Genomic DNA, 24,127 nt, shown 5'->3' with positions numbered 1-24,127 from the left:
CTATCAAGATCAAAAACCTAGCCTCCAGGATTAACAGCAGGAAATATGCAGTTCAAATGATCAAAGGATTATCTTTTTGTTGACGGGTTTATTTGTGAATTACTTTCCTGCTAGTAGTCACGATTTATTATTTACATTTTACACGACGCGTTTTGGGAAATGATTCCCATTTTCAAGTGCGTTCTTGTCTCTGTACAGGCTATGGAATGTACAAAGTAACATGCCACTGGCAAACCGAGATTTCAGCACCAGGTTTACAGAGCAAGAAAAGCCTACAGACACAACAGCCACATATCAGCAACAACCACACACTTACACAATACAGGACACCCATTTGGAAAGTAGAACAAAATGTGAAAGTACTCCACTAACTAAATAAATGGCGTAAAACAGATCAGTTAGAAGGACTGGAGATATATTCAGATTAAAGAAAATATGAAGTTAAACCTGAAAGTGAACCAGTGAATTTCTTAAGGTGCTTAGACTGTATACTTAAACAAAAATAGTAACATAAAAATAGGCACCTTCGTAAATAGATACAAGCAAATTGTGATCCAGACTGTACCAAAGTATATCACAATCTGTAGAAGACATATAATGTTATATCTGCTGACTGCATCTGAAAACGTCTTTGTAACTGTTTCTTCATGTGAGTTTGTTATTATTGATGTATACCGTGCATAGAAAATTGACGTTTAATATGCATGAAACTCAGCATAAATGGACATAAGAAAACTGTAAGTACTAATACTCCCAAATTTCCTCACTAACTACATACAAACACCGAAAATCAACTAGAAAGTGTACGTTTTTACATATTGCAGTAAAGTCTAAGTAACAATGCATAACGTCACACATTGAAAACTTTACGAAAAGATGGCTTAATACACAGAGAAAAATGAACTTGAAAATGGGAATAATTCCCAGAAACGCGTCGTGTAAAATATAAATAAAGGAAAATCGTGACTGGCCGCAGAAAAGTTACAAGGGCCTGTCAATAAGTAATGCAATAGATTTTTTCTTCGGTGAATTTCGGTTGAAAAAATACGAATTTAATGCAGGACGTAATGAAATATTCTCGCATATCATTTCCTAATCTAAGTCCCTCAGCATCACCCGACTTAATTTGACTACATTCCATTACCCTCGTTTTGCTTTTGTTGATGTTCATCTTATATCCTCCTTTCAAGACACTGTCCATTCCGTTCAACTGCTCTTCCAGGTCCTTTGCTGTCTCTGACAGAATTACAATGTCATCGGCGAACCTCAAAGATTTTATTTCTTCTCCATGAATTTTAATACCTACTCCGAATTTTTCTTTTGTTTCCTTTACTGCTTGTTCATTATACAGATTGAATAACATCGGGGAAAGGCTACAACCCTGTCTCACTTCTTTCCCAACCACTGCATACAGGCCCTCTCAGTAAGATGGCGTGAGGCCATTGCATTGAACGGAGAATATGTTGAAAAATAGGGTTTTGTAGCCCAAAGAGTGGGGAATAATACGGCGTACTGGAATCCTGAATAAAACCAGAAAAAAATGTGCATTACTTATTGAACGTCCGTCGTCGCAGTCTTTCACGAACAGTTACTAATGGATCAAATCAGATCCTTTTCTTGTGTCAGTCGTACTATAACCCTACGTATTGCTGGAAACAGAGGATGACTCATCGGTTCGTTTACTTTTTTCAATCGTGGCTGGTTCATGTTACATTGTCTGACGATATTTGGCTTGTGCTAATACGAGATTTTCTAGATTACATCGGGTCACAAAGGATCAACGTGCACTTTGCGAGTCAAGCAGTGATTGCAGAATGATACTGCGTGATTGCTTGTGGAATTCTGATGGCATGGTGTGTATTACCTGTAGGATTCTTTGTAATAAACCCATCTAATGTTGAATAAAATGTTCTCGGGTTTCCAACCGCGTCAATTGCTTAAAACTACACGAGCTTTCGGCCAAGCACTCCTTGGCCATTGTCAAGTGGTATGACTGCCAGTGGGTTGTTGGTGCGCCCTTATATACGCTAGCTGCCGGCTGTGATGTCACTGGTGCCCGTTACATTGCCATATATGGACATGTTTTGAGTCGGCGTTCGATGTGCCCTCTTCAACAGCGCTGGTTCCCACGCAGTGCTGAGCTGTAAGCCACCGTCTCTATTCAGGGTGTTTGCGGCAATTTTTATTTCAATAGCTTCCTTTATTAAACTGTCCCAGAAGCCGTTAGTGCGAGCCACGACAGAGGTATCGCCAAATTTTATGTGTTGACCGTTTTCTAACGCATGCTCAGCTAACGCAGATTTCTCTGGATAGTGTAGGCGATAGTACCTCTCATGTTCTTTCCTGCGTTGTTCCACAGTGCGCACTGTTTGTCCGATGTACTTCTGGCCACACAAGGTATTTCGTTGACTCCAGGTGTTCTGTGACCTACTGCGTCTTTAACTGGTCTCAGTAATTGACGGATTTTCGTTGGAGGCCTGAAGATTGATTTGATCTTGTGTCTTTTCAACAGGCGGCTTATCTTGCCCGACACAGAGCCACAGAATGGCAGCAAATCAAGTTTCGTTTCCTGCTCTTCGTCGGTGGTCTTATTCTGATATTTCCCAGAAATCACTACTTTGTTTGCTACCTGGCTCTGTAGCCCAGATTGTTGACGCACGATGGTGGGCTGGTGCTCAACTCGGAGGTTATTTGCTCGAACATCGGTGGAAGATATTATCATTATAAGTATTTAGCCACCAAAACATGGAGAAATGATGTGCAATGTTCCTGGCCACCACATGATGCAATAATCTTCCCTTTCTATGTTTTTCGAGAGGAGAATACTGTATGTGCCAGCAGAAGATTTAACCGTCATCCACCCCCACCCTGCCTCTCACTCTCTCTCTGTCTCAGGAAGACTTACTCATATCAGCGACTATTATCAATTTTCACCACGCGATACGAACTGTGCAACATATTGAACCACTGAGTTCCAAGTAAATATTTATCGGCCTGCGCGGATCAATAATCGCCACTGTTACAACTATAAAACGGTTTTAATAAATGTCGCTAGCCTCGCTTGACCCGAGAGACAGGGCTAAAATAATAACATCTTCAGCACCAACGATAAGGGACACGCATCAATCCAATTGCTTTCATAAAGATTAAGAATTCCGTGTATGGACCGGGGAATGTAAACCGCTAACAGTCACTACGTCGCATAGGAACTGATATCTTGCAACTTCTGCAAAAATATCCAAGAAGACAGCGTAACAGTTTAGAGCTACGTTAGTCGAAAGTCAGACTCAAATCGCAGCACTTAAAATATCCAATGGAAACGAACGCCGTTTTGACTTTAATAGAACTTCGCCAAGTGCGTTCCTCCCCATCAAACACCACCTCCAACTGGCCACTTAGCTCCAGTGTCTGACGTAAAACACATTGTGACAGTTACCGTCGCAACACACCCAATATTTTTTATTAAATCTGGGTGCGAGCTATTAACTCTTAGTAGTAGTAGGGTTACGAGCACAGGGTTGCACTTGAGAGACAAGAAGTAACCGTTCCTGCATATAATAATACACACGCGTCATCTGTTGCAACAGATATTAAGGCCCCCGTACATGATCAAATTTGTTTGTCAAATTCGCTCTTTGCCATCAACGGATCTGTCAAACAAGCCCGTACGTATACCAACTAGCTTGTCAATTCAACCTCACTTTTGAGCAGACGCTGGTCGTGTCGCGATATATTCTTGCACTGACATTCAGCACTGTGAATAAATAAGATTTAGAAAACAAGCCGTTGTTCCAGGGAATGGTTGAAACCGAGAGAGAAATACAAAATGGTTCAAATGGCTCTAAGCACTGTGGGACTTAACATCTGAGGTCATCAGTCCCCTAGTCTTAGAACTAAGTAAACCTAACTAACCTAAGGACATCACACACATCCATGCCCGAGGCAGGATTCGAACCTGCGACCGCAGCAGCCTTGTGGTTCCGGACTAGAACCGCTCGGCCACCGCGGCCGGCAGAGAAATACACTCGTGAAAATCTGGTAAAGGAAATATTACACTTAGCACCTGATAATTACTTCAGTTTTCTCCGAATTGACAGTAAAACCTTTAATAGCTGAGTTATTTCGCCATCACATTGAGAAGGAAGACACATAGCTAAGTTATTTCGCCATCATATTAAGAAGGAAGACACAAGTATGCGAAAATTCATTCTCTTCTACTTGGTCCTCAGACGGTTCATTAAAATACCACAACGTGGGAACATAAACATCTCCCATGGAAGAACCAGAGAGCTTCGAACACTTTTTTATTTTATTTCATTCCCGTTTTTACGTTTTGCATAGAATAATGTTTTTCTTCCTACGCAGTATAAGGCTAAGAATGAGGCGACACCTCTTCCATTTTGGTAGCTACCACTGATATTTCGTTTTTATCCTTAATGTAGTTTCCATAGTTGTGGAAACTCTCGATACAATGAGATAAATTGTAATAAAACTCATCTTCCCTAAACATGCGCTGTGAAACATCAGCACGAACATTGTCTTCCATCTTGTCAAATCCGTCGTTATTGGAAACTTATCCCAAAAACTTCTAACAAGCTCTATATTTGACAAACACGTCAAACGACAAATATTTGACAAACACAGTAAAGTTTGACAAGTTGTTTGGTCGTGGACGGGTGCTTTGACGGTAGTTGAGACTAGCCGAGACCTGCCGTTCGGAGTAGTGCGGCATTGGGTCTGATTGGCTAGCGTTCATGACGTCATAAGAAAATCAGCTCGATCGTCTAGTGCGAACCGATGCATGTCTCTGCAGCCTTTGCAGTTTGCTCGCGGTACTGTGTTTCTCCGTAACAATAATATGCGAAATGAATTTCGCATCGAAATGTTGAACGAGTTAGCAAATTTTCAAACACGTGCGTCGCATATTAAATGGATGCACGATACTTCACATTGCCAACAGAGCATCATTTGTCGTAAAAGTTTCCGTGACGCATTTGGTATGCAGCGTCATGTGCTTTTTTATAGTGCCCAGTTTGTGGATGCAAATTAGATTTGAATGACCCCTCATATCATTTCCAGTAACATGGGCTTACTACAGAGACAGAGACTTCATGATTAAACTGTGCAACCTTCGAATGTATGGAAAAAGTGACTAATTACCTGTTTGTAAAGCGCCATGCTCAAAGAACATCTAGAGAGAACTTCTACAAAGTAATCTGCTAACTAAAGACTTATGTTTGATTATTTCTCAAGCATATGGGACCAGTATCATAGAGGACTAACAGATAATGCTGACCTAATCTTAGAATTAGCTTATCCAGTTTAACATGGAGCTCTTGCCGTAATGAAGCTTGGAATTTTTCACGGTAACAAATCGTTGCCAGAGATGAAAGACGCAATGAATAATTAAAAAAATCATAGCATCCATATGGGAATGAACCCGAGACCTTCAGATTAGTAATAATCCAGTATTTACTGACTGGGTCAAGCGCTGGTATCTGAGCGGTGCCTTAATCGTATGTATTCCATCCTTGTCTAGGGAGCGTTCACCGTCTTTACTTTCATACAACACCTGACTGGGCCGCTGGGCACGACATCCACCATTGATTAAACATGCGCATACAGTAGTTTACCACTGGGGGAACCTTTTCCTTTTTGTAAATTCATGTAAGTCGCGAAAGTGATGTTGGTTGTCAGCTACAAAGTAATAAATAACAGAAATAGCTTCTAAAATTGCAATGAAAGTGCCTTTTTGAAGATACAACGGACTGCTACTTGGTCTCCTAAAATGATTACCGCCGTGTAGGATCACGATACTGTGCCCGTAGATGGGCATTCGATGAAAAGTGAAAGTTTTTTTTATTTTGATGTTAATACTTCAGTGTTAGTTGTACAAATGTCACGTCTATATCTACTGAATGACCCAGAGAAATTAATCAGTTCGTGCACGAGCAAGTTGATCTTATGACGTCATAAATGTTAACCACAAAACAGCCCAGATGCCTATCTGCACCGAAAGGCACACTGTGAGGGGTCAGCCATCCTCTTGGGAAGATCGGGAGGAGTTAGTAACGACCCGGCTGAATACGCTTGCAGTTTCAGTGTCAGAAATCAGTACTTTATTAACAGCTGTCAAACAAAATACGCCACGGCCACATATGCGAATGAAGAGATGTTCATAAGTCATTTTTTGGCATGTTTTCGAGCTGGAAATAGTAGACGAAGACACGAACGTTGCCGAAAATTTAATACTGAAATTTAACGCCCGAGGAAGTCATTTTTGATTCGGGTTTGGTCTGGGATACATTATGGGTCATTTGTCATGAACGAGTGATTACAATTTGGTTTATATACCACTAGTTTGATCGTTAGTTGATGTAGAGAGTAGACGCTTTAAATTTTGCCATATCGTGAATGATTTTTGTATAATATACTAGCTAAGAAACCAGGCATTGCCCTGGTATTTATTTTGCCAATTTTCTAGTAGAAACGAAAACAAAAAATGAACTGTGTTTTTAGTGTATTATCGAAAAAATTTCATTTCCATGTATTCGTGAGAACACCTTTGAAATTATGAAACGATCATACAAAGAAACACGTATAGGAACATTCAGCAGCCTATGTGGATGCTGTCTGAGAAATGTGTTAGGAATGGAGTTAGTGGCAAACAAGTAACAAATTTAAATGTTATGCATGACGCGGCAGTTTTTAACACGTCTCAGGGTTTCTGACGTCTTATCACCTGAACTATGTGTGGTACCATGATATAATTTCGTATTTGCATTTAGCTGTGTATGTGGATAACGCGAAATGTATTGTGAATAAATTTAGTAGCACGGAAGTAATAAATTTAGACTTCATGCATGATGCGGCGATTTTTCACGCATCGCAGTGTTTATGATGTCGTATCTCCTGAACTATGACACGTAGGTGATTTTTACCCCCACAGTGATATTGCCTGATAGTAAGGAATATGTGTACCAAGCTGCGTTGAAATTGGTCCAGTGGTTTAGGAGAACATATGACACACACGCACATATGTACATAATTTTCTATACGTTTGTATGTAGTTGGAGTGACGGCAGGCGTACGCACAGTAGTGATAGTTCTATATACGTTTTCCAGTACAGGAGAAGAGTGTACTTGGATGCCTTGAACAGATACTAATTAACGGCATCCCTTTTTATTTCTCATGATGACTTCATTACACCCCGCCAGTGGCGCAGTAAACCACATACAAAGAATGCTGTTTTCAGCCAACAAACGCTACATCTGCAAGGAACAAATAGCGACAAACTGTGTGGTGTGTATGCCGCTGAGACCAAACCGACGCTAGCTTGTGGTTTTAGTACAAGTACTTGCTTTATCTAAACAGCAGCTCCCTGTGTGACTTAACTTCTATAAAAATTCTATGGTGGTGTCAGTACAGCTTACAGATAAAGTGGTTGGTCAGAAGGTAAGGGTAGCTCACACTTTTCTGATCAATCATGTAGACGTAGATGTAGAATACCGTGCACATTTCTCTAAAACAGTCTAATACGACCTACCATTTGCAGTATTTTATTACGCAATAAGGATAATATTTGACAGATGTACAGGACAGTCATTTGTTAACTGTTTTATGCAAAAACAATATGAGGGTATATGACATTCGATGCTACAGCATTCGTCACAGTGATATAGATACTGTGTTTCAGATAATGGCGTGGAACGCTTTGCAGAAGCAAGGAAAACAGCAGGGGTTTTCTATACCATGCACAGAATGCAAAAATCGTTTGTAGGTGTCTCAGCCATGTCATTTAAATATCTGGGCGTCACGTTGCAAAGCGATATGAAATGAAACAAGCATGTGAGAATTGTGTTAGGCAAGGCGAATGGTCGACTTCGGTTTATTCGCAGAATTTTGGGAAAGTGTGGTTCATCAGTAAAGGAGACCGTTTATAGGACACTAGAGTGACGTATTCTTGAGTACTGCTCAAGTGTTTGGGATCCACAGTACGTCAGATTAAGGGAAGACATTGAAGCATTTCAGAGGTGCGCTGCTAGATTTGTTACCGGTAGGTTCGAGCAACACGGAAGTATTAACGAGATGCTTTGGGAACTAAATTGGGAGGGGACTGATGACCACAGATGTTAAGTCCCATAGTGCTCAGAGCCATTTCAGCCAACTAAATTGGGAATCTCTGGAGGGAAGGCGATATTCTCTTCGATGAACACTATTGATAAAATTTAGAGAACCAGCATTTGAAGCTGACTGCAGAGCGGTTCTACTGTCCACAACATACACTTCGCGTAAGGACCACTAAGATAATGTAAGAGAAATAGAGCTCGTAGATGGAAATATAGATAGTCGTCTTTCCCTCGCTCTGTTTGCGAGTTGAGCAGGAAAGAAAATGACTAGTAGTGGTACATGGTACCCTCCACCACGCACCATACGGTGGCTTGTGGCGTATGTATTTAGATTAAAAATCTTTAACAAGAGGGGGGGGGGGGGGGTTTCTCCATGGAATCTGACCTAACTGACGTTGGAGCAGTTTTTCCTAACTGAGAGCGCTTTCTTCGATGCAAACCAAACAGATTTTTATCATCCTGACGAATACAGGTGCTGACACTTGATGATGAATTAATGAGTATAGCTTTATAGCGTTCTTTCGGTATCTTACTTCTTTAATTGGCAATTAATTAACTTGTATTTTGCAATCGCTTCAGAAAATTTTTCACTTGTTGGGAGGCTGCACGGATGATACAGAGGTGTATACTAAGCCACTGTGATGAGAAACACAATTTGTTAAATAAACTATGTGTCGTAGAAAAAAATCTTTTATAACAACCGGAAATAAAAACGCCCAACGCTACGACCACTGCTAAATTCAGACAGCCCACGTCCGTCGCCTCCTAAGCGTTGAGGTTCAAATGGTTCAAATGGCTCTGAGCACTATGCGACTTAACTTCTGAGGTCATCAGTCGCCTAGAACTTAGAACTAATTAAACCTAACTAACCTAAGGACATCACACACGTCCATGCCAGAGGCAGGATTCGAACCTGCGACCGCAGCGGTCACGCGGTTCCAGACTGAAGCGCCTTTAACCGCTCGGCCACACCGGCCGGCCCTAAGCGTTGAGGGTCCCAATAGGAACTTCCCTTTATAATTGTTACAGTAGATACACCAAATAGCTGCTTATAATGAGTAATCTTTATTTACATTTACGGCAGACTGTTTCGGCTTAATCGCCATTTTCAGGTACCTGCAATTACAATTTTGGTGAGAACAGGTATGGATGCGAATGTCATTCAAATTAAAGTAGCTGTCTTGTACTCACGTCTGGATTGATGTGACGTCCAGTGTATCTACTGTAACAATCACGTCGTTATCAGACATATATTACGCTGCTGGCCCTAAAGAAGATGAAAAGAGAATGCCTCAGATGGTCACAGGATAAACAGGTTCTACAGCATCAGACGTATACTTCATATTATGATCCAGTGCAATATTTTTGTGTTGGAATGACAGGAACACTCATCAGTGGGAATAACACGTAACAAACTGCACTGAAAGCAGTTTGAAAAAAAAAAAAAAAAGAAAAAAGCCTCCGTCCATAAGCCATCCAGCCAGTCATAGTCACCTGTATTTTATTCAACTCTACATATAGCGTACCACTGGAGGTACGTAATGTATTGTCTACATCTTTACTCATCAAGTCATCTTATGATGTTTGGCAGAGTGTACTTTGTGTACAAGTGTCAGTTCTCCCTTTACTGTTCCAGTCGCGAACGATCCGCAGAAAAAAAATACGTTGCTAGTAAGCCTCCGTGGAAGCGCTAATTTTGGTTTAAGTCATCAGTCTTCTAACTCATGCATTCCGTCAAGAATTCCTGTACCAATCTTTTCATCTCAGAGTAGCACTTGCTACTTACACCCTCAGTTATTTGCCGGATGCATTTCAATCTTTGTCTTCTTCTGCAGTCTTTAACTTACACAGCTCCCTCTAGCACCATGGAGGTTATTCCCTGATGTCTTAACTGATGTCCAACCATCCCGTCTCTTCTCCTTGTTAGTGTTTTCCATATATTCTTTCCCTCGCTGATTCAGCGGAAAACCTGCTCGTTCCTTACCTTATCAGTCCACCGGATTTTCAGCATTCTTCTGTAGCACCACCTCTCAAATACTTCAATTCTGTTCCGGTTTCCCCACAGTCCATGTTTCGCTGCCTTACAAAGCTGTGCTCCAAACGTACATTTTCTGAAATTTCTTCCTCAAGTTAACGCCTGTGTTTGATACTAGTAGACTTCTCTTCCCCAGGAACGCCCTTTTTCCCAGTACATGTCTGCTTTTTGTGTCCTCCTTGCTCCGTCCGTAGTGGCGTATTTTGCTGCCTAGGTAGCAGGAGTCCTTAATTTCATCTGCTTCGTGTTCACCAATCCTGATGTTAAGTTCCTCGCTATTCTCATTTCTGCTACTTCACATGCCTTCCTTTTTCTTCGATTTACTCTCAATCCATATTCTGTGCTCATCAGACAGTTCATTTCGTTCAAAAGATCTTTTAGTTTTTCTTCGCATTCACTGAGGACATCAATGTTATTATCAGCGGACCTTATCATTGCTATTATTTTATCTCGAATTTTAAACCCACTCTAGAACCTTTCTTTTATTTCTGTCATTGCTGTTTGGATGTATAGATTGAACAGTACGGACGAAAGAAGACATCCTTGTCTTACACACATTTAATCCGAGCACTTCGATATCGGTCTTCCCGTCTTATTGTTCCCACTTGGTATTTATACATATTGTATATTACTCGTCATCCCCATACCTTACCTCTATTTTTTTCTGAATTTCGAACTTCTTGCACCAATTTACATTATCCAATGCTTTTTCAAGGTCGACAAATCCTATGAACGTGTCTTGATTTTTCTTCAGTCTTGTTTCCATTATGAACCACAGTGTCAGAACTGTTTCTTTGTTGTCTTTACATTTTCTAGTGCCCAATTGATCGTCATCTGACAGATCCTCAATTTTCTTTCCCATTCTTCTGTATATTATTCTTGTCACCAACTTGGACGCATGAAGAGTTAAGCTAATTTTACAATGAATTTCTCACTTCCTGGCTCTTGCTGTCTTCGGAGTTGTGCGGGTGATTTTTTTCAGAGAAAATGATGGTGTATCGACATTCTCCCATATTCTACACACCAGCGTGAATAGTCGTTTTGTTGTACTTCACCCAACAGTTTTAGAAATTCCGATGAAATGTTACCTATCTCTTCTGCCTTATTTGATCTTAAGTCTTTCAAAGCTCTTTTAACTCCTGATTCTAATATTGGATCCCCTATCTCTTCTCTGTCAACTCCTGTTTCTTCTTCTATTACGTCACCAGACAATTCCTCCCTCTCACAGAGGCCTTCCATTTACTCTTTTCACCTATCCGCTGTTTCCCTTGCATTTAATAGTGGAATTCCCATAGCACTTTTAATGTTACCACCATTCCTTTTAATTTCACCGAATGTATTTTTGACTCTTCTACATGCTGAGTCAGTCCTTGAGACAATCATTTCTTTTTCGATTTCTTCACATTTTTCGTGCAGCTATTACACTTTAGCTTCCCTGTATTTCCCATTTATTTCTTTCCTAAGTGACTTGTATTTCTATATTCTCGATTTTCCGTGAAAATTATTGTACTGCCTTGGGTCGTCATACGACTGATGTATTTCTTTTGCTACCCATGGTTTCCTTGCAATTACCTTTTGTACTTGTGTTTTTCTTTCTACCTCTATGATTGCCGTCTTTAGATATTTCCATTCCTCTTCAACTGAACTACCTACTGAGCTGTTCATTATTGTAGTGTCTAGAGCCTCACAGAATTCGAAGCATATCTGTTCATGATTTAGTACTTCGGTATCCCACTTCTTTGCGCACTGATTCTTCCTGATCAGTCTCTCACACTTCATCCTACCCTTCATTAGTACTAGATTATGGTCTGAGTCCATATCTCCTCCTGAGTTACACCTTATAACTGAGTATCTGACTTCGGAATCTCTGCCTGATCATGACGTAATCCAACTGAAATCTTTCCATATCTCCAGGCCTATTCCAAGTATATCTCCTTCTCTTGTGATTCTTCATAGTATTTACTATTACTTGCTGAAATTTATTGCAGAACTCAATTAGTATCTCTCCTCTCTCTTTCCTAATACCAAGCCCATATTCTCCCGTAACCCTTCCTTCTAACTTTCCCCTTCCCCTACCATCGAATTCCAGTCTCACATGACTATTAGACATTCATTTCCCTTTACGTACTGAATTACCTGTTCAGTATCCTCCTAAACTTTCTCTATCTCTTTATCTTCTACTTGTGATATTGGCATGTATACTTGAATTATTGATGTCGGTGTTCGTTTCCTGCCGATTCTGATGAGAACAAAATTGTCACCGAATTTTCTGCACTATACATAACGAATCTTACTCCCGTTATACCATTTTCTGCTGCTGTTGATATTACTCTACACTCACCTGACCAGAAATCTTTACCTTCTTTCCATTTAACTTCACTAACCCTCAAAATACCTAGATTGAGCCTTAACATTTCCCTTTTCAGGTTTTCTAGCTCCCCTGTCACGTTCAAACGCCCTATATTGCACGCCCCGCTTCGCAGAACGTTATCTTTTCTTTTGTTATTCAGTCTTTTTCTCGTGGTCACCTTCACTTGGGAGTCCCCTCCGGAAGATCTGAATGAGGGACATGCCCGCAATCTTTCGCCAATGGAGAGATCATCACGACACTTTCTTCACACATGTCCTGTGGATAAGCATTGTGTGTCTTTAACGCATTGGTTTCTACTGCATTCTGCATCCTCATGCCGTTGATAATTGCTGTTTTTCCCCTTTTAGGGGCAGTTTCCCACCACAAGGGCAAGAGAGTGCCCCGAAAGTCTGTCTGCTTCTTCATCCTCTTTGACGAGGCCGTTGGCAGAACGAGGATGACTTCTTACGCCGGAAGGAAGCTATATATAGGTTGACTCTTTCGGGAATGTACGATCTCATATAGCAGAATTACAAAAAAAACAATTATTACATAAAGCAACAGATGTTATTCACATACTGTTTTATATAGCTGAAACTTTGTCTGTAACTCTGTGTCATTCTCCACTAAGAAGCTGTATAGCTACCGGTATATGGTTACGTCGTTGGTCGCCGATAAGGTTTTTATGACTGTTGATAGTTCGGTCCCCGACGACACTATTTCCTGTGATCTTACGCTGTATTTGGGGGCAGCCGAAGTAAATACGGTTGCAGTATCCCTCAGATCGACAATTACGGTAGAGAGATGGAGCCGTATTGATTCTGTTCAGGCGCTGTCGCAATCATGTGATTAAATCTAAGGTGTGATATTGTCACTTCGAAGTTCTGTTGCAGCGGTGTTCACTAATCTGCCAAAACATCCTTGGTATGAAAACATCAGTGGAATTTTTTACACCAAAGATGTTTTGGCAGAGTAGGGACCACTGCTACATAATATATTGCTTTACACTGCTATGATAAAGTAGTTTGTCATTTCACTGACTCCTGATTTGTGTTCTCCCGGTACACAGGAAGTTATACGGGATGGTTTGTCGTAATTTATTGATTCGGAGTACAAAGCGTCCTTAATCCAAGCATCTTTATTTTCATTGCCATAAATTCCACAGCGACAATGATGATTTTATTCTGGCTTCAACGGATAATTTTTGAGTCAGGATGTATGCAATGATCTTACTACAGATGATGAGAATATGTATGCGAATATTTAGTATTTACTTATTTTAGCTTTAGGTAGCAGACTATACAACCAGCACGAAACTGTTCAGATTCTGAATTGCGGAAGAGCTTCTCGGTAGTTGCAAGACGCCTTTATGCACTTCTGATGAGGTGTAAATTTAATGTTGTGACAAAATCTGTCAACCTAACACTTAATCGTGAGTTCTTGTATCATCTCTAGTAGCCTGACTTGTATGAAATGGATATGCTTAGGTCTGAGCTATAACAAAGGCATGCACAATCCCTTTGCTGTCTGATAAAGGCACAATAAAAACTGATGACAACCCTTGAGCTGTACCCCATCGAACACTACGTTGTAGCCCCTTCACAGTTTTAATAATAATATATTTAATAGTGGTCTCATTATTGTTTATCGTCAAGGTATTTCATGACTCGTTTAAGAAGGAATGTGAATGCACCTTATGTCATGTTATTTTGTTCGTTTGTCTTAAGTCTGGAATATGAGAGCACAGACGATTTGTGAAGTGAAATTTCGAGGCAGTTTTTAAGTAATCATTTGTTGAATTATATCATTGTTGTATCTAAACTCTTGTCACGCTTTGTAAGGTTATCACTGATGTTATGCTAGTATGAATTGTTGATTTCTTGTATTATTTTCTTATCTGCTGTGGGTGAATAGCAAGTAGACAGGACAGAACCGTGTAGAAGACTTTTAATTATTTTTCTTGCACCAACAACATCTTCTTTCTTTGACCAGGTACCTATCACATAAAAGGAAACAGAACTTTCATTTAAAGGAATTTGAAATGTCGTATTTATGAGCTTCTGAGCAGCATCTATAGAGAAACACTGTCATATGCTTTAGTGATATCTGAGTAAACTGCTAATAAATATTCGTCCTCTGTAAGCGTGGGCTGAATGGTCACCGAAGGAACCAAGGTTGCATTGGTGAAAGGATGGTATGATTCTCAGAAGACATTTCAAGTCTGTTGACTAAGACGTTCCTCGTGCGTCCCGATCGATTTTATAACGGGCGCAATCGTCTCCAGCGACATCGCTGATGGGTTGCTGGAGAGAGCGAGGAAAGGTGTCTCAAGCAGCGCAGCATGCTGGATGAAAGGCGGTGGCTGGACACAGCGGCAGATGAGCTACCGGGTGTTGAAATGGTGCTGCGGACTCTGGTGCCGGCAAGAGCTCTGTGCGTGGCACGGGAGGCATGTGCAGTCGACGCGAATGAACGAGCACCACGGACCGGATTAGACGCCTTGTTTTGATGAGGAGCGGTGTGTGGACTTCCTGTGAGGAGCGAGGCGTTCGGTAGCAGTTTTGGACGGCTGTTTCTACGGTGGGCTGGAGCTCTGGAGCTTTGAACTGTGGGAGACTGTGCTGGCGTCGCGGCTCATTAGGCATGTTATACAGTACCTTCGCTATAGTATTTTGAATTTATGTCTTTGGCGGCATTTCAAAACTTTAATTGATAGTGCTAATCTCACCTACGCTTTGTTCAAGAGGTTGCTTGTACATCTCTTCGCTAAGTGTTGAAATTGCGAAAGAACTATTTTGGGAGGCTTGACATATTTCGTCGCCAAGGATGATATTTGTAAAAAAAAAACCTTTTTGGATTGTTGTGTTTCGCCCATTGTGCACACTACAACTACTAATTAGGCGCACGTGTTAAAGTGTATGATATTTAAGTTAGCTAATCCACTTCTTTGTTTGTTGTAGAAGCCTGATTGATAATACTGCGCGCAGAAGTTTTTCGTGCTAGCACTAGATATTTTCGTAATTCCAAGCGGTCGGTGGCGGGTTTGTCCGCTCTTGACTATCCGATGGGATGGTGGATATTCTGTCTCCGGCCCTGTAATATATGAGCTGGATGTCCGGGTATGGTGGTACACGAATTTTCCCGGCTTAAGTTTTCGAGGGTATTTTACTGCTTTGTTCTTACTTTGTGTTATTGTAAGTAATTGCCAATGATTAGTAGACGTTCGTTGGTGCCAGCACGTAGTTCTGAGATTGGAAGTTATGCGATTTCATTTATCTCCTGTAATGTATTACTAAAAAGGTGGCTAAACCTGACCTTATACGGTAACCTATAGGTACTTGCTAAAGATAAATTTCTGGAAAACACTTTAGAATTTCCTTTAATAACTTCATGTTGCGGGTAGCGACCGATCGAGATTTGTTTTACTGTTGTAATGTCTTATATTGTTTGATCTACAAGGTGTTGAACGAAATTGTTGACTTTTAAGATGTAACTTTAGATTAATATACTGAGGTGACAAAAGTCAGAGGATACCTCCTGAAACGTCTCAGCCCTCCTTTTGCCCAGCATAGTCCAGAAACTTGACATTCCATGGGCTCAGCAAGTCGTTGGAAGTCCCCTGCAGAAATAACGAGTCATGCTGCATCTATGGCCGTGCATAACTCGGAAAGCGTGGCCGGTGCAGGATTTTGTGCACGAACTAAGCTCTCGATTATGTTCCATATATGTTCGATGGGATCCATGTCGAGCGATCTGAGAGGCCAAATCATTCGCTGGAACTGCCAGAATGTTCTTCAAAGCAATCATGAAGAGTTGTGCCCGGTGACATGCTACATTGTCATCCATAAAACTTCCATCTTTCTTTGGAAAAATTAAGTCCATGGATGACTACAAATTACTTAAACTAACTTATGCTAAGAACAACACACACACCCATGCCCGATGGAGCACTTGAACCTCCGGCGGGAGCCACCACCCTGCATAGTGCCTTCTTGACAACTTGGATCCTTGGCTTCGTGGGGTCTACAGCGTACTCTAAACCCACCATCAGTTGGTACTAAAATCGGGACTCACCTGATAAAGCCACGGTTTTCCAGTCGTGTAGGGTCCAACCGACGTGGTCTCGGCCGCAGAAGAGGCGCTGCAGACGATGTTGTGCTGCTAGTAAAGGTACTCGCGCCGATCGTCTGCTACTACAGCCCATTAAAGCCAGATTTCGCCGCACTGTCCTTATGGATACGGTCATCGTAGGTCCCACATCTATTTCCTGGGGTTATTCCACGCAGGGTTGCTAGTCTGTTAGCACTGTCAACTCTACGCACACGCCGCTGTTCTCGGTCGATAAGTGACGGCCGTCGGCCCCTGCGTTGTCCGTGGTGAGAGGTAATGTCTCAAATTTGGTATTCTCGGCACACTCTTGACACTTTGGATCCCGGAATATTGAATTTTATAACGATTTCCGAAATGTAATGTCCCCTGCGTTATCGTCAACTACCATTCCAGAACCTTCAACATCGCAGCGCGTCAGCAATCGTTGGTTGATATATTAAAAAACTAAAAACCCGCCTCGATTGCGAAGAAAGCATCTAGTGTTAAATGTTAACCAAGGTTTCGGCGTAGATAACTACACCTTCTTCAGAACAACAATAAAACCCACAAGTGCCTAAGAAGACCTTTGTAAATGATTAAAAGAACACCATAGGTATATATTTACAAACGAAAAAGAAAAGGAAAACACAAACGGTACATATGTATAAAGTCAAAACCACAACTTAATGGTGTACGCTCCACCTCACACCGGCCTATGTTCGATGGGCCATGACCCGCCATAAACTGCAGCTACAAACGGTCGCTCACTTACAAGCCTGACCCGCTATCTATGCACATGCGCAAGACAAGGGAAGTTACTTGAATGCGCATGCGCATACGAACACGAGAAAGTTTATACATGGGTCGGGGCTAAAAATCTCATATATTCCCAACCGTGGATCAACGTATATCAAAAAATGGAATGGATAGAACAAGAGACGAGCTAAATAGGAGATGACAAGAATCACTTGTGTATAAATGTGAGTTCTGCCAATGCACTGCTGTTTCATACCTCGTGAACGCTTGGATTAGGGGTAGCTTCTTTGACCAGTAATCAAAACGTCCTCGGCCCCGGCTTCCAAACCCGTCACTGCTTAATTTTGGAATAAAAATAATCAACAACGGTGACCGAAGTCTTCCGGTGCGAGAAGTCACCCTCATTCTGCCAACGGCCTTTCTCAAACTGAGCGGAGGAGCAAACGGAGGTTCAGAGCACTCTCTTGCCTTGGAGTGGGAAACTGCCCTCAAAGGTGGAAGAACCAGCAATGATCAACGGTATGAGGATTCAGAAGTCAGTAGAAACCACTGCATTCAAGACATGTAACGTGTACCCGCAGGATATGTGGCCTGTTATTAAAAAAATGTGTCATGATGATCTCTCCATTGGAAAAATATCCCGGACTAGTTCCCCATTCGGATCACCTCAAGGGATCTGCCAAGAGAAAGGTGACCAGGAGAAAAACATTGAATAACCAACGAAAGTTTTACGAGTCGGGACTTCTAATGTCAGAAGTTTGAACGTGGTAGGGAAGCTATAAAACCTGAAAAGGGAAATGCAAAGCTCGATCTAGATATAGTGGGGTCGGTGAAGTGAAATGCAAGGAAGACAAGGATTTCTGGTCAGATGAGAACATGGAATATCAACAACAGCAGACAATGGTATATGGGGAATAGGAATCGTTATGACTGAAGACCACAACAACAACATGAATAAGAAGGCGCTACAGTCTGGAACCGCGCGACCGCTACGGTCGCAGGTTCGAATCCTGCCTCGGACATGGATGTGTGTGATATCCTTAGGTTGGTTAGGTTTAGGTAGTTCTAAGTTCTAGGGGACTGATGACCTCAGAAGTTAAGTTCCATAGTGCTCAGAGCCTTTTTTTAAAAAAAAAAAATAGGAAGATAGTGCAAAGAGTGAGTTATTGTGATTAGCTCATTGAAAGGATTGTTCAGTGACAGGGTTGCTCTCTGAGGCTATTGATGCTGCGATAGTGAATATCTCAGTAGGCAGTTCAGTTGAAGGGGAATGGACATTTCGAAAAATAGCAGTCACCGAAGTTGGGATGAAAAATATAGGTACAAGGAAGGTAATTGATCTATGAAGGAAGGAAGTACAAAAATGTTCAGTCAAATTCATGAACAAAGAGATAATAGTCACTTAGGAATGAAATAAACAGGAAGTCCCTGGAACCTAAGGCGAAATGGTTGTATGAAAAAATGTGAAGTAATGGAAAAGACTCAAATGTCGGAACGACCGATTCAGCAACAAGACACGATGAAATTAAAAGAAAGGGCGGTAACATTAAGAGTGCAATGGGAATTCCACTGTTAAATGCAGAGACGAGAGCGGATAGGTAGAAAGAATACATTGAATGCCTCTATGAAGGGTGGCACTTGTCTGGCGCCATGATAGAAAAAGAAACAGGAGTCTACACGGAAGGGATAGGGGATCCAGTATTACAGTCAGAGCTTAAAAAAGCTTTGGAGGATTTAACATCAAATACGGCAGAAGGGAAAGATAACATTCCATTGGAATTTCTGAAATCGTTGGGGGAAGTGGCAACAAAACGATAGTTCACGTTGGTGTGTCGAATGTATGAGAATGGTGATATACCATCAGACTTCCGGAAAACTATCACCCACACAATTCCGAAGATTGCAAGAGCTGAAAGGTGCGACAATTACTGCACAAATAGCTTAACGGCTCAGACACCCAACTCGCTGACAAGAATAATATACAGAAGAATGAGAAAGGAAATTGAGGATACCTTATATGGCGATCAGTTTGGCTTTAGGAAAGGTAAAGGAACCATAGAGGCAGTTTAGACGTTGCGCTTCATAACAAAGCAAGGGCGAAGAAAAATCAAGACACGTTCATAGGATCTATCAACCGTAAAAAGCGTTCGACTGTGTAATATGGTGCAAGATGTTTGAAATTCTGAGAAAAGTAGAGGTAAGCTATAGGGAAAGACGGATAATATACAGGGTGATTATAATTAAAGTCCTAACCGCCGTCTGCTTCACGTCTGCTGTGCAGCGAGCTACTTTAATTTAAGTATTAACTGTATTTTTCTTACTTGTCACTTCTTCTTCCTTGTGTTTTTGTTTTTAGGAAGCTTTAATTGTCGAGTGCTATTAATAGTGTTCCATAGATTTCGTGTTTGTTTTGAATACAGTCAGAGAGAGTCCCTTTAGCCAACCATAGTGCCAGTAGTGCTAGTGTTTGTTTTCAATACAGTCCAGAGACACGTAGTGCTATTTTCATTGTTTTCTACAAGAAGTGGCTAGCAATCACAGTTTAGTCGATAATCAGCCGCCTTTAGTGAATTAGCAGTCTAGTTAAAAGTTGATTAAATCTCTTCAGTAAATTGATTCCTTAGGATGGATAGGATGTGTGACTGCTGTGCACGGACGCAGGAGGAGCTGGCCACTGTTCGCGAACAGCTGAACGTGTTGATGGCCGCGGTCAGCCGTCTTCAGGCTGCTGCCTCGGAGTGTAGCGGCAGTGGGGAGTCTGGTGCGTCGCATGGTACACCCCAGGTGTTACATGCTTCACCCACTGTCTCTGCTGTCGAGACATCTTCGCGGGTACCGGGCGCGGTTGGGCCACCCTCTCCCCAAGGGGAGTGGCGGGTTCAGCGGCGTTCGCGGCGCACGAGGCGGAGGGTAAATGTGGAGGCTGGCCGTGTGGCATCGCCCGCTCTGAATAGGTCAGGCGTGCACTACACGCCGGAAGCGGCTACAAGGGTAGCGGAGTACGTGTGGAGTGCACATGGGGGTTTTTTAGGTTAGAGAATTCCCTCCCTAGGCCCGACAAGACGCCTCCTGCTCCTTCAACAAGGTCCGAGCAGACACACGGGGGGAGGGGTTTATTAGTTATTGGGAGCTCCAACGTTAGGCGGGTGATGGAGCCCCTTAGGGAAATAGCGGAAAGGTCGGGGAAGAAGGCCAGTGTTCACTCCGTCTGCTTGCCGGGGGGTCTCATCCGAGATGTGGAGGAGGCCCTACCGGCGGCGATAGAGAGCACTGGGTGCACCCGACTGCAAATTGTTGTTCATGTCGGCACCAATGACTCCTGCCGTCTGGGTTCAGAGGTCATCCTCAGTTCGTACAGGCGGTTGGCGGAATTGGTGAAGGCGGAAAGCCTCGCTCGCGGGGTGGAATCAGAGCTAACTATTTGTAGTATCGTTCGCAGAACCGATCGCGGTCCTCTGGTTTGGAGCCGAGTGGAAGGCTTAAACCAGAGGCTCAGACGATTCTGCGGAGGTCTGGGGTGCAAATTTCTCGACCTCCGCTATCGGGTGGAGAAATGTAGGGTCCCCATGAATAGGTCAGGCGTGCACTACACGCCGGAAGCGGCTACAAGGGTAGCGGAGTACGTGTGGAGTGCACATGGGGGTTTTTTTAGGTTAGAGAATTCCCTCCCTAGGCCCGACAAGACGCCTCCTGAGACGCGGCAAGGTAGGAGTAGGCAAAATGCAACAGGGAATAACAATATTAATGTGCTAATAGTAAACTGCAGGAGCGTCTATAGAAAGGTCCCAGAACTGCTCTCATTAATAATCGGTCACAACGCCCATATAGTAATAGGGACAGAAAGTTGGCTGAAATCAGACGTAAACAGTAATGAAATCCTAAACTCAGATTGGAATGTATACCGCAGAGACAGGTTGGACAGTGAAGGGGGAGGCGTGTTTATAGCGATAAGAAGTGCAATAGTATCGAAGGAAATTGACGGAGATCCGAAATGTGAAATAATTTGGGTGAAGGTCACGGTTAAAGCAGGCTCAGACATGGTAATTGGATGTCTCTATAGGCCCCCGCGCTCAGCAGCTGTTGTGGCTGAGCACCTGAAGGATAATTTGGAAAATATTTCGAGTAGATTTCCCCACCATGTTATAGTTCTGGGTGGAGACTTTAATTTGCCGGATGTAGATTGGGAGACTCAAACGTTCATAACGGGCGACAGGGACAAAGAGTCCAGTGAAACTTTTTTAAGTGCTTTATCTGAAAACTACCTTGAGCAGTTAAACAGAGAAGCGACTCGTGGCGATAACATATTAGACCTTCTGGTGACAAACAGACCCGAACTATTTGAAACAGTTAACACAGAACAGGGAATCAGCGATCATAAAGCGGTTACGGCATCGATGATTTCTGACGTAAACAGAAATATTAAAAAAGGTAGGAAGATTTTTCTGTTTAGCAAAAGTGACAAAAAGCAGATTACAGAGTACCTGACGGCTCAACACAAAAGTTTTGTCTCAAGTACAGATAGTGTTGAGGATCAGTGGACAAAGTTCAAAACAATCGTACAATATGCGTTAGATGAGTATGTGCCAAGCAAGATCGTAAGAGATGGAAAAGAGCCACCGTGGTACAACAACCGAGTTAGAAAACTGCTGCGGAAGCAAAGGGAACTTCACAGCAAACATAAACATAGCCAAAACCTTGCAGACAAACAAAAACTACGCGAAGCGAAATGTAGTGTGAGGAGGGCTATGCGAGAGGCGTTCAATGAATTCGAAAGTAAAGTTCTATGTACTGACTTGGCAGAAAATCCTAAGAAATTTTGGTCTTATGTCAAAGCGGTAGGTGGATCAAAACAAAATGTCCAGACACTCTGTGACCAAAATTGTACTGAAACAGAGGATGACAGACTAAAGGCCGAAATACTAAATGTCTTTTTCCAAAGCTGTTTCACAGAGGAAGACTGCACTGTAGTTCCTTCTCTAGATTGTCGCACAGATGACAAAATGGTAGATATCGAAATAGACGACAGAGGGATAGAGAAACAATTAAAATCGCTCAAAAGAGGAAGGGCCGCTGGACCTGATGGGATACCAGTTCGATTTTACACAGAGTACGCGAAGGAACTTGCCCCCCTTCTTGCAGCGGTGTACCGTAGGTCTCTAGAAGAGCGTAGCGTTCCAAAGGATTGGAAAAGGGCACAGGTCATCCCCGTTTTCAAGAAGGGACGTCGAACAGATGGGCAGAACTATAGACCTATATCTCTAACGTCGATCAGTTGTAGAATTTTGGAACACGTATTATGTTCGAGTATAAAGACTTTTCTGGAGACTAGAAATCTACTCTGTAGGAATCAGCATGGGTTTCGAAAAAGACGGTCGTGTGAAACCCAGCTCGCGCTATTCGTCCACGAGACTCAGAGGGCCATAGACACGGGTTCACAGGTATATGCCGTGTTTCTTGACTTCCGCAAGGCGTTCGATACAGTTCCCACAGTCGTTTAATGAACAAAGTAAGAGCATATGGACTATCAGACCAATTGTGTGATTGGATTGAGGAGTTCCTAGATAGCAGAACGCAGCATGTCATTCTCAATGGAGAGAAGTCTTCCGAAGTAAGTGATTTCAGGTGTTCCGCAGGGGAGTGTCATAGGACCGTTGCCATTCTCAATATACATAAATGACCTGGTGGATGACATCGGAAGTTCACTGAGGCTTTTTGCAGATGATGCTGTGGTGTATCGAGAGGTTGTAACAATGGAAAATTGTACTGAAATGCAGGAGGATCTTCAGCGAAATGACGCATGGTGCAGGGAATGGCAATTGAATCTCAATGTAGACAAGTGTAATGTGCTGTGAATACACAGAAAGATAGATCCCTTATCATTTCGGTACAAAATAGCAGGTCAGCAACTGGAAGCAGTTAATTCCATAAATTATCTGGGAGTACGCATTAGGAGTCATTTAAAATGGAATGATCATACAAAGTTGATCGTCGGTAAAGCAGATGCCAGACTGAGATTCATTAGAAGAATCCCAAGGAAATGCAATCCGAAAACAAAGGAAGTAGGTTACAGTACGCTTGTTCGCCCACTGCTTGAATACTGCTCAGTAGTGTGGGATCCGTACCAGATAGGGTTGATAGAAGAGATAGAGAAGATCCAACGGAGAGCAGCGTGCTTCGTTACAGGATCATTTAGTAATCGCGAAAGCGTTACGGAGATGATAGCAGTGGAAGACTCTGCAGGAGAGGCGCTCAGTAGCTCGGTACGGGCTTTTGTCAAAGTTTCGAGAACATACCTTCACCGAAGAGTCAAGCAGTATATTGCTCCCTCCTACGTATATCTCGCGAAGAGACCATGAGGATGAAATCAGAGAGATTAGAGCTCACACAGAAGCATACCGACAATCCTTCTTTCCACGAACAATACGAGACTGGAGGTACTCAGGGTACCCTCCGCCACACACCATCAGGTGGCTTGCGGAGTATGGATGTAGATGTAGAAAGTTAAACTTTCAAAACGCGGTAGAAGTGACACCACTGGTCAGAATTATTTCAAATTGCAACGGAATGTTATCGGAGAAGGAGGACATGTGTGGCAGAAGAAAAAAACAGTGTGAAAATTGATCAATAGATGGCGCTGTATGTGTCAGAATACGTAAATGAGAATTGCTGTCATGCACACACCCATTGAAGTTGGTATCAACACGCCGGGTAGACGACTTTTCCACCTCTCTCGTCTGCGACGTTCTCCATGACTGTCTCAATGCAGG

The 24,127-nt window shown here is 42.3% G+C and overlaps 1 protein-coding gene and 2 non-coding genes across 3 annotated transcripts in view; all 3 read right to left on the bottom strand.

Moving 5' to 3' along the window:
- Positions 1-24,127, bottom strand: part of LOC126477096 (fatty-acid amide hydrolase 2-A-like) — a 241,253-nt gene that overhangs the window by 149,196 nt on the left and 67,930 nt on the right. The window lies entirely within an intron of this gene.
- On the bottom strand, positions 5,468-5,572 carry LOC126424697 (U6atac minor spliceosomal RNA). The gene has a single exon (XR_007576203.1). It is a non-coding gene; the product is annotated as a U6atac minor spliceosomal RNA (small nuclear RNA).
- On the bottom strand, positions 9,023-9,106 carry Trnas-gga (transfer RNA serine (anticodon GGA)). Its single transcript is given in 2 exon segments — positions 9,023-9,057; positions 9,067-9,106. It is a non-coding gene; the product is annotated as a tRNA-Ser (tRNA).

The sequence above is a fragment of the Schistocerca serialis genome, chromosome 1 (genome assembly GCF_023864345.2).
Source record: "Schistocerca serialis cubense isolate TAMUIC-IGC-003099 chromosome 1, iqSchSeri2.2, whole genome shotgun sequence".
In the NCBI taxonomy this organism is placed as follows: Eukaryota; Metazoa; Arthropoda; class Insecta; order Orthoptera; family Acrididae; genus Schistocerca; species Schistocerca serialis.
Note: the sequence above shows the minus strand (reverse complement) of the source record. Positions and strands in the feature narration are given on the sequence as shown.